The following is a 10247-nucleotide window of genomic DNA, read 5'->3' as shown; positions in this document are numbered from 1 at the left end:
AAACAAATCAACGGAACATCCATGGGCTCACCGATCTCGGGACTCATAGCAGAAGCAGTAATGCAAAGGTTAGAACAGTCTTACCGCAAATTCAACCCAAGCACTGGTTCAGATACGTGGATGACACCTTTGTAATCATTAAAAACACGGAAATAGAGAAAAAACACCGGATCATCAACTCCACACTCACAGGAATCCGATTCACCAGAGAGAAAGAAAAGGGCAACCAACTCCCATTCCTAGACGTGATGGTACAGAGAACACCTAACGGAGAATTCACCACAAAGGTACACAGGAAAGCCACACACACAGACCAAGTCCTGAATTATGAGAGCAACCACCCCAACATACACAAATGAAGTTGCATCAAGACACTATTCAAAAGGGGCACGACACACTGCAGCACACCAGAACTGCAAAAAGAGGAAGAGGAACACCTATACAAGGTATTCGCCGAAAACGGATATCCTCGCAATTTTATCAACAGATGCCTAAGGGATAGACCACGGAATTAGGACATGCCACAACCCAAAGGACTAGCCACACTACCACACATCAAGAACATCTCCGAACTGACAGCCAGACGACTGCGACCACTAGGACTCTTGACAGCACACAAACCAAGAGCCACACTCAGACAACAGCTTACCAGAACTAAGGAACCGATACCCAACATGAGCAAAACTAATGTAGTATACAAAATCCCATGCAAGGACTGCACAAAACACTATTTAGGACAAACAGGAAGACAGCTAACGATCCGCATCCACGAACATCAACTAGCCACGAAACGAAGCAACCAACTATGCGTAGTCGCCACACACACAGACGACAAGCAACTTGAATTCGAGTGGGACAACACTACTATTATAGGGCAAGCCAAACAAAGAACAGCCAGGGAATTCCCAGAAGCATGGCACTCATCCACAAACTCCATCAACAAACACATCGACTTGGACCCAATATACCAGCCACTGCAGCGGAGAGCTGAAACTGACAACAGGAAGCGGCAAGGACAGGCCACTATAAATGGCGCAGGAAACACCACAGAAGCGCTTCACAGGAGGCTACCAAGCACTGAGGATGTCACCTAGACAGGGGACGAAACGTTTGCAACAAACGTTTGCAACAAAAACGATGTGTCGAGCAGTGTATCTGGAAAGAGAAACAGAGATAATGTTTTAAATATGGAACATTTCGGATGAAGAACTCGAGTTTCCCAAGTCTAATCAAATTACCGGCCTGGTTCACAAAATAGTTTTTCTGAACTTTGAGCGAAAATTGTTCCAGCAGGAAAGCATTCATAACGTAGACAGCAGGATTCGAACCGACGTGGGGTAAACCCCAATGGATTTCTAATCCATCGCCTTAACCACTCGGCCATGACTACAGACCGCCCAGGGCGGTTGAGCATTGACCAAATCAGCCGTGATCTCATTGAAAGCTACCGTTGACTTGAGCGAAATGCTTCTATCTCCTTTCACACCTTTGCTGTCATTTGTAAGGTGCGAGACACCAATGTAAAAGAAGAAAATCACAAAGGTAGGAAAAGATATTTGCAGCCAAACTGAGTCAAAATTATTTATTGAAAGTAAAATCACACTTGGCAATTTGCCATATCTCTTTGCGAACATGACCAGAAGTAAGTAAGGGAGCTATTGATCTGAGTATTCTCGGACCTGAAGCAAACAAGGTTTAGTGACATATTCATTTCTTTTTCTAGCGAACGAAATGATCTTTCCTGATGGTTACAATGAAAGAGATGGTTCCCAATAAAAGACAGAGATTATTTCGCATGTAGATATATTTCAATGTGACACGATTCATTTTCAGTCCCTAATTACCCCAGAGATGGAGGAGGTGAGTTACTTTTCTTCACTCTTCAACTCCTCAGCACGGAGGTACAAACATGAAACCGCTAGAGATGGAGTTCTTGAATTGGGAACCAGAGACACTGAAGAAACTAGGCAAAAGTGAGGACTGCAGATGCTGGAAACTTGACTTTAGATCAGAGTGATGCTGGAAAAGCACAGCAGGTCAGGCTGCATCCGAGGAGCAGGAGAGTCGACGTTTCTGTTGCCAGTCATGCTCCGCTGCACAAACAATTTTCGTTTTTGGCTCAGATTTCCAGCACCTGCAGTTATTTGTTTTATGTTAACCTTCATAATGTTTTGGACAAAACCAATGACCTGCCAGCATCGGAAAATCGCCAGAAGTACTGGTACACCGATATGTTTGCTGAACAATACAACCATTCCATGAGCTGGAATACGATCCGGGCCACGGTGCTGAGAATACCGAATCCTCACAAGTAAATAACAAGACAAGGCGATAGATACTATCGTATTTGGTGTAAATAAAACACCCTGTCTGAACATTTTCGTTGCAGATTTTTTTCAAATTGTCTTCGAAGATTTACAAAGTGGGAAAAGGCCATTCTGCCCGTGTGCATTGCGACTAATCAGAGAGCCATCTATTCTAGTCGCAGTTTCGAACTTTGGCCCAAAGTCTCGTCTGTTCTAATGTTTCCAGGTCAAATGTCAATGAGGCTATCCTATGTTCTTACATGGCACAATAACGGGGCAGAAGTATGACACTTCTACATCGAATTGTAACTCTTTTGAGGAACTCCTGTTCATTTTCACCCACAGAGGGAGACACACCAGAAGACACCCCCAAACTGACGGCGGTGTCCGTTGTGGAGAGCTGGAATTTGAAATGGACAATAGGACAAATGCAAGCTTTACTTGCGAAAGCACTGAGGTAATGTCCCGAGAGAACTTTACAGGGGAGCGTCAACATATACCACGGTTAAAGCGAAACATTCTCCCTCGAGCCAGGTAGGACTCGAACCTACAATCTTCTGATCCCAAGTCAGACGCGTTATCCATTACGCCACTGGCCCAAGAGACAAGCCTGCACTTGGCAGAATGTCGATATGTAATGCCATGGACTTTCACGGAATCAGAATTAAAAAGGTGAACAAGCACCGAAGATAATCACCAACATTGCTTCACTTCGAAGTTTCCAATTTGTGAAGCAGTGCCTTTCACTGGCAAAGGAGCAACATTTGTCCTCAGCTGCCTGCTTCAGGGTCGCCTCCTTCTCTGCTGGAATTTTCCATCGTTTTATTCACAGTCACGACGCGATTTCATGATCCACTCCAGTGAAAAAGTGTCATGGTGTCGTCCAAACAAGACCCTGCAGAAACTCAGCGAGAAACCTCTAGTCATTTCGAGGTCTGGATGTGGAATTAGACGAGATGTCTGACACCTTTTATTGGCGCCACCACTTCACTGCAAATTAGCGGCTCAAAACGAGCCGTTGTTAGCATCAGCTTGATTTGTACCTTCCTGCAGTGCATTTGCTAAACAAAATCAGATCGCTCCCATCCGGCCCAGCTGACTTATCTATTTTCACACTCTGCAGTATTTCTAATATCTCTTCCTTGTGAACCTCAATCTCTTCTAGTCTAGACGCAAGTATCTCTGTACCTTCCTCCCCAACATTTTCATTTTCTATAGCGAACACTGTCGAAAAATATTTATTTAGTGCTTCCCCTATCTCCTCTGACTCCACACACAACTTCCCACTATTATCCTTGATTGTCCCAAATTTAACTCTCGTCATTCTTTTATTCCTGACATACCTATGGAAAGCCTTAGGGTTAACCCTGAACCTATCTGCCAACAACTTCTCATGTCTCCTCCTGGCTCTTCTCAGCTCTCTTTTTAGGTCTCTCCTGATATCGTTGGAACCCTCGAGCACTCTAACTGAGTTTTCACATTTTGCTTAACATAAGACTTCTTGTTCTTCTTGACCAGGGATTCCACTTCCTTAGTAAACCACGGCTCACGCGTTCTATATCTTCCTCCCTGCCTGACAGGTACATACTTATCTAGGACACACAGGAGCCTTTCCTTGAATAAGCTCCACATTTTTAATGTGCTCACCCCCTGCAGTTTCCTACCCCATTCTACGCTTCCTAAATCTTACCTGAATGCAACGTAATTTCCCTTCCATGAGCTGAAACTCTTGCTCCGTGGACTACACCTATCCCTTTCCAACACGAAAGTAAACCTGAGAGAATTGTGATCGCTGTCTCCAAAGTGCTCACCTACTTCCGAATCTAAAACCTGGCCAGGCTCGTTACCCAGTACTAAATCGAAAGTGGCTTCGTCTCTTGAAGGCATGTCTACATACTGTGTCAGGAAGCCCTCCTGCACACACTGGACTAAAACTGACCCTTCTATAGTACTCGTACTGTAGTGTTCCCAGTCAATATTTGGATATTGTCTTGAGTGTTCCAGAGTTTTTCATTGTCCCAGAGTCCAGATGAAGTTTGTATTCCTCACGTACGGGAACGAGAATTCTTTCAATGTCTCAGATCAGTTCCTGTCCCGAGAACATCAGAGTCAATGTCGCGTCCTCTACTCGGTCCGATATTTAACGCTTCTTCATTCTCCTCTGATTCCATTTCCCAAAGAGTTTCTGAAGATTTCCAAAGCTGGAGTCTAAATTATATGGTTTGCTTCCTAAACATTTTTCCAACTGCCAACTGTCAATATTTTCACAGTATCTCTTCACAATCCTCTGGCTTGCACCATGTCCATGGATGAGAATCCCGTTTGGTGGAGAGATTCCCGAGGTTGGTGAGTTTCACTTTGGAACAAAGATGGTTAAGTGGCAACTTCCTGCGGTTGTTTGTAATGATGGGAGAGGGAGCGGTGGGGAATGAGCAATTTGACGAGCAGTAGGAAGTGTTGCCACTGACCCGAGTCAGAGCACAGAGGACAGGGATTAAAGGAATCTAATGAAAAGCAGCACTTCTGCTCAGGACGTTCAATAACAACTGCAGAAACCCGATGTGTTGAGCAGTGTATCTGGAAAGAGAAATAGAGATAACGCTTTAAATATGGAACATTTCTGATGAAAAACTCGAGCTTCTCAAGTCTAATCAAATTACCGGCCTCGTTTGCGAAATAGGTTTTCTCAATTTTGAGCAAAAATTGTTCCAGCAGGAAAGCATTCATAACGTAGTCAGTAGGATTCGAACCTACGTGGGGAAACCCCAATGGATTTCTAATCCATCGCCTTAACCACTCGGCCATGACTACAGACAACTCAGCGGCGCTGAGCATTGACCAAATCAGCCGTGATCTCATTGAAAGCTCTCGCTGACTTGATGAGCTAAATGCTCCCATCTCCTTTCATACCTTTGCTGTCATTTGTAAGGTGCGAGACACCAATGTAAAAAAAGAAAAGCACAAAGGTAGGAAAAGATATTTGCAGCCAAACTGAGTCAAAATTATTTATTGACAGGAAAATCACACTTGGCAATTTGCTAGACCTCTTTGCGAACATGACCAGCAGAGGTAAGCAAGGGAGCTATTGATCTGAGTATTTTTGGACCTGAAGCAAACAAAGGTTAGTGACATATTCATTTCTTTTTGTGGTAAACGAAAGGGTCTTTCCTGATGGTTAGAATGAAAGAAATGGTTCCCAATAAAATATAGAGATTAAGTCGCATCTAGATATACTTCAATGTGATACGATTCACTTTCAGTCCCTAATTCCCCCAGAGATGGATGGGGTGAGTTACTTTCCTTCACTTCTCAACTCCTCAGCATTGATGTACAGACATGAAACCGCTACAGGTGGAGTTCTTGAATTGGGAACCAGCGACACTGAAGGAACTAGGCAAAAGTGAGCACTGCTGATGCTGGAAACCAGATTTTAGATCAGAGTGATGCTGGAAAAGCACAGCAGATCAGGCAGCATCCGAGGAGCAGGAAAGTCGACGTTTCTGTTGCCAGTCCTGCTGCGTTCCGCAAACAATTTTCGTTTTTGGCTCAGATTTCCAGCCTTCATAATGTTTTTGGGGAAAAGAAAATGACTTGCTCGCATCGGAAAATCGGCAGAATTACTGGTACACCGATATGTTTGCTGAACAATAAAACCATTCCACGATCTGGGTCACGGTGCTGAGAGCACCGAATCCTCACAAGTAAATAACAAGACAAGGCGATCGATACGATCGTATTTGGTGTAAATAAAACACCCTTTCTGAACATTTTCGTTGCAGATTATTTTCTTCTTGTCTTCTAAGATTTACAAAGTGGGAAAAGGCCATTCCACCCATTGTGCATTGCGGCTAATCAGAGAGCCATCTATTCTAGTCGCAGTTTCCAACTTTGGCCCAAAGTTTGGTCATGGTGTCATGCAAAAACTCAGCGAGTTCACACAGACATTTTTGTGTGTGCAGAATGATTTGCCACATTTAAGGCAAATTCAATGGCATCCGAATGGGTATATAGACAGGAAGCGTTCGGAGAGATAAGGAACACATTTTGGCAAATATGGTTCAATTAATTTCGGTTATCTGTTCAGCAGGGACCGGTTCGATAGTAGGGTCTTTTTCCGTGCTCGGCAACGTTGATGTGCTCCCGCAGCTGACACCAGTTTTAATGGACCATTTGCAAAAAAATGCACTCTGTTTGTTACGCAGTCAGCGCGTTTGCCTATATTTCTGGAGGGTGGATGGACGAGCTGACCCATCGATGAAGGTCTTTCCGGACTTTTTCTGTCAATGACCATTCGTTTAGCACCTTCCCAACTTTGCCATCAAAGGGTTTGGCTGAAGAATACTACCGCACGGATAATGTTACCCCCCTCAGCTCTCCAACGAATCCAGAAACTGACAGCTCCTCATGTGGAACAGAAGACACACCGAAGCATGCATGCTGCCTTTGCTGCAGTGCAAGCCGATTATGTCATGAACTGCTCAGAGAAACGGCAGCGAGGCAATTCAGGACACACTGGAGAATTAGTGCATTGCCAAGTCACAGGAAGTGCTCAACAAACATAAAACAAAACGGAACAGCAATAACCCATGACAAATGAAGTTTACCAATTCCACTCGTGATGAAATTAGGTCAACAATGCGCTGATGTTTCCATCGGATCGAGAGGACCAATCACCAGCCCCCTTCACCAGGACAGTAATGAAGGAAATGAGAGAAATACAAAAAAACATTTCTCATCGCGGTTGCCAACCTTTTCGCCACTGCAACAACAAAAACGACGAGCAGATACAATGCAGAATATGGTTTCATATCAGCAATGAAATAGTAATATCCATTCACTTTCAGTGAAAACGGTGAACAAAGGAAATTGTCTGAAATATGAATACCCAGTGCAGGCTACTTGGTTCCCAGATTATACTGCTGCACAGACTTTCATATTTAAAGGTACCTTTCAAAAAGAGTGTTTGTGGCTGTCCATATGACAATGGAAATTGTTGCCCTCGCTCTCACTGCCATTATTGATCGTGTTGGGTTTGGCATCCTCACCTTGCATGCGGAAGTTCAGTGTACAATTCTCTGCTGTGAAAAATCGGAATGCTTTGGAGCAGAAAGATGCGAAGCTCGTGTGCTTCATGGAGATGTTGTTGGAATGTTTTGCGGTGCTGGGAAGTGGGATCCTCACAGTTCTAGGTAACATCCTCAGGGTTGCAGAGCCTGTTGTGAAGCCTACTGTCCTGTGGCGGTTGGAATTGATTTAGTTTCAGTGCCGCTTTGTCCAGTTGTTGGTGTTGCAGATTGGATCCTGATGAATGTGTTTATTGATGGAATCCATGGATGGGTGCCCTGCTTCTAAAAATCTCTGGCTGCCTTCTGATTGCCATGTTCTATTACTGTTGTGCTGCTCTCGAGGATGCTCTCTGTCTGTACGTATAGCTACTCGGGACAGCTGGCCGTGGCAATTAGTGACGGCCACACAAATTCTTTGCCAAGAATATGTATCCCACAACTGCATTCCCAGATGTCTGGCACACTAAATTGTCAACTAGGATATGCCATAAAGCAATTGAAACACCATGCTTCCGTTTAATAAAATAAATTTCTGGAAACTGATAGCCAGACTCCTCTGAACACACGGATTTAGGACAGCACATAAACCAAAACCTCGCTGAGGGAAAGCTCACCAGAAAACAATATCAAATGCCCATCTTCTGCAGGACAAATGTGGTTGTCAAGATTCCACGTAGGGACTGCACGAAACACTATATCGGAGAAACAGTCGGACAACTAGCGATCTGCAATCATGAACTTCAGCCAGCCCGTATACGCCACGGGCAGATGTTCTTGTAGTTGTATGTAGGGCATCGAGTGTTTCTGATTCAGGGGCTTGGACCGTCTGTAGCACTGGTTAATTCCTTGTGTTGTAACTACTGTTGGAACATATGTAAAACTCGATTGCTCATTGAGATGTACATCCAAAATATTAGCCGAGAGAAGGAATTTGGTGGTTTTTCTGGTGCTGTTCCTGTCATACCCTCTGGAACTGGACTTATTGTGTGCTTCCTGACGGTTCGGTGCATGCTTCCGTGATCGTATTTTGGGCAGAAACCTGCGTTTTAGCTTCAATAACGTGCGTTTGCAAATCTGGTACACCTCCCTGTATTTTGTTATCTCTTATTGTGTGCATTGCAACACGGCAAATTATTAATTTACATTGGAAGGTGACAAACGGAGGCGTGTGAAATGCCAAGGTATTAGTGACATTTATCCAATGGTTGCATATTACTTTGATTCAGGAGATAAGGATGTAAAACGTGTTTGTGGAGAAATGAGGACCAGTGAGGAAAGAAGTCATCCGCAGGTGTAGTTTACAAGTGCACTCGCAGTAACCACTACGTACAAGAAAAAAATACTCCATGTGAGTGATAAAAGATGGCAATAGTTATGGGTGATCTTAGTTTCCCATCTCCCACTCACGGTTCAATGGTGAATAAAAAAGTTTGGATGACAATAATCAGTAAATCATATCTGTCCCAGAGAACAACGCGAGCCATATTTTGGTCATCGGTTAGTTTACAGCTGACTTAGTATCTGCCTTTTCTTGGAAACCATCTCCTTTGTTGTGACCATCAGGAAAGATATTACTTTTGACATAAAGAAAATGAAGATTATGTCACTAATCTTTGTTTGTTTCATGCCCAAGTACAATCAGACGACCTTGATCAACTCTGTTCGTCATGCTAGCAAAGAAATCTGGAAACATGCCAAGTGTGATTTTTCGCTCAATAACTAATTTTGATTCAGTTTGATTGAAACCACCTCTCCCTAAAGTTGGGCTTTTCTTCTTTTAAAATGGTGTCCGGTATCTTCCAAATGCCGGCAAAGATATGAGAGCAGATGGAAGCAATTTAGCCGATCAAGTGTGCGACAACATTCAATGAGATCATGGCTGATTTGGTTAATTCTCAACCCCCGTTTTTATCCTCATCTCCGTAATGCTCCATGTCTGTCTATCACAGCCTTGAATACACCTCGCCTTCACAGCCCTCTGTTGTTAGGAAACCCACAGATTTGCTACCCTCTGAAAGAGTGAATATCCTCCTTATCATTTTCTTAAATGTGTGATCCCTTCAGCTGTGAGAACGCACTCTCGTCCCAATTTTTCGGGGGTGTACATCAGAGCAGAATAAGCCCCTGAAGGTAGGTCGGCATTCTCCAGTGCCGCTCCGTATATTTGAAACATTTTCATATTTTGACCTCTGATTAAAAATAGCAGAACTAATTTGCACATCAGATTTGCCAGTGGTGAAATTTTTTCAAGAAGACTTCAATGAGCGTAATTCTACTGGCAGTGAATAGGGCCAGACAAATTAGATTACTTACAGTGGGGAAACAGGCCCTTCGGGCCAATAAGTCCACACTGCCGCGCCGACGCACAACCCACCCATACATTTACCCCTTACTTAACACTACGGTCAATTTAGCATGGCCAATTCGCCTGACCTGACCATCTTTGGACTGTGGGAGGAAACCGGAGCATCCGGAGGAAACACATGCAGAGCGTGCAAACTTCACACAGTCAGTCGCCTGAGGCGGGAATTGAATGCGGGTCTCTGGCGCTATCAGCCAGCAGTGTTAACCACTGTGTCACCGTGCCGCCCCAATGCAAGGGCATTTTTCTTAAGGGATCCAGTGCTGTGTTTATTCACCTCTCTGCGCATGAAAATGGATCCGACCCATCCACTTTATCTCTCGTCAATATGTGTGTAATTCAAATTGATGCGGCCATGACTACATGCACGCAATGCTGCCTTAGTATGTCTTATGTCATGGAAAGTTCCAACCTGAAACACCAGGATTTGGCTTTTCTTGGCACCCCAGCATCCTCCTCATTTCGAAAGCAAGAGAGTCTGACAGCGAATACTGGGGTACCAGGAATAGCCAA

At 44.1% G+C, this 10247-nt stretch overlaps 2 non-coding genes across 2 annotated transcripts; both read right to left on the bottom strand.

Annotated features, from left to right (window-relative positions):
- Positions 1-2832: 2832 nt before the first annotated feature.
- Positions 2833-2905, bottom strand: trnap-ugg (transfer RNA proline (anticodon UGG)). Its single transcript has one exon. It is a non-coding gene; the product is annotated as a tRNA-Pro (tRNA).
- Positions 2906-5035: 2130 nt separating this feature from the next.
- trnas-aga (transfer RNA serine (anticodon AGA)) lies at positions 5036-5117 on the bottom strand. The gene has a single exon. It is a non-coding gene; the product is annotated as a tRNA-Ser (tRNA).
- Positions 5118-10247: the final 5130 nt, after the last annotated feature.

The sequence above is a fragment of the Chiloscyllium plagiosum genome, unplaced genomic scaffold, assembly GCF_037043375.1.
Source record: "Chiloscyllium plagiosum isolate Xiang-an unplaced genomic scaffold, Cpla_swu_hap1 HiC_scaffold_39, whole genome shotgun sequence".
NCBI classification, from domain to species: domain Eukaryota; kingdom Metazoa; phylum Chordata; class Chondrichthyes; order Orectolobiformes; family Hemiscylliidae; genus Chiloscyllium; species Chiloscyllium plagiosum.
Note: the sequence above shows the minus strand (reverse complement) of the source record. Positions and strands in the feature narration are given on the sequence as shown.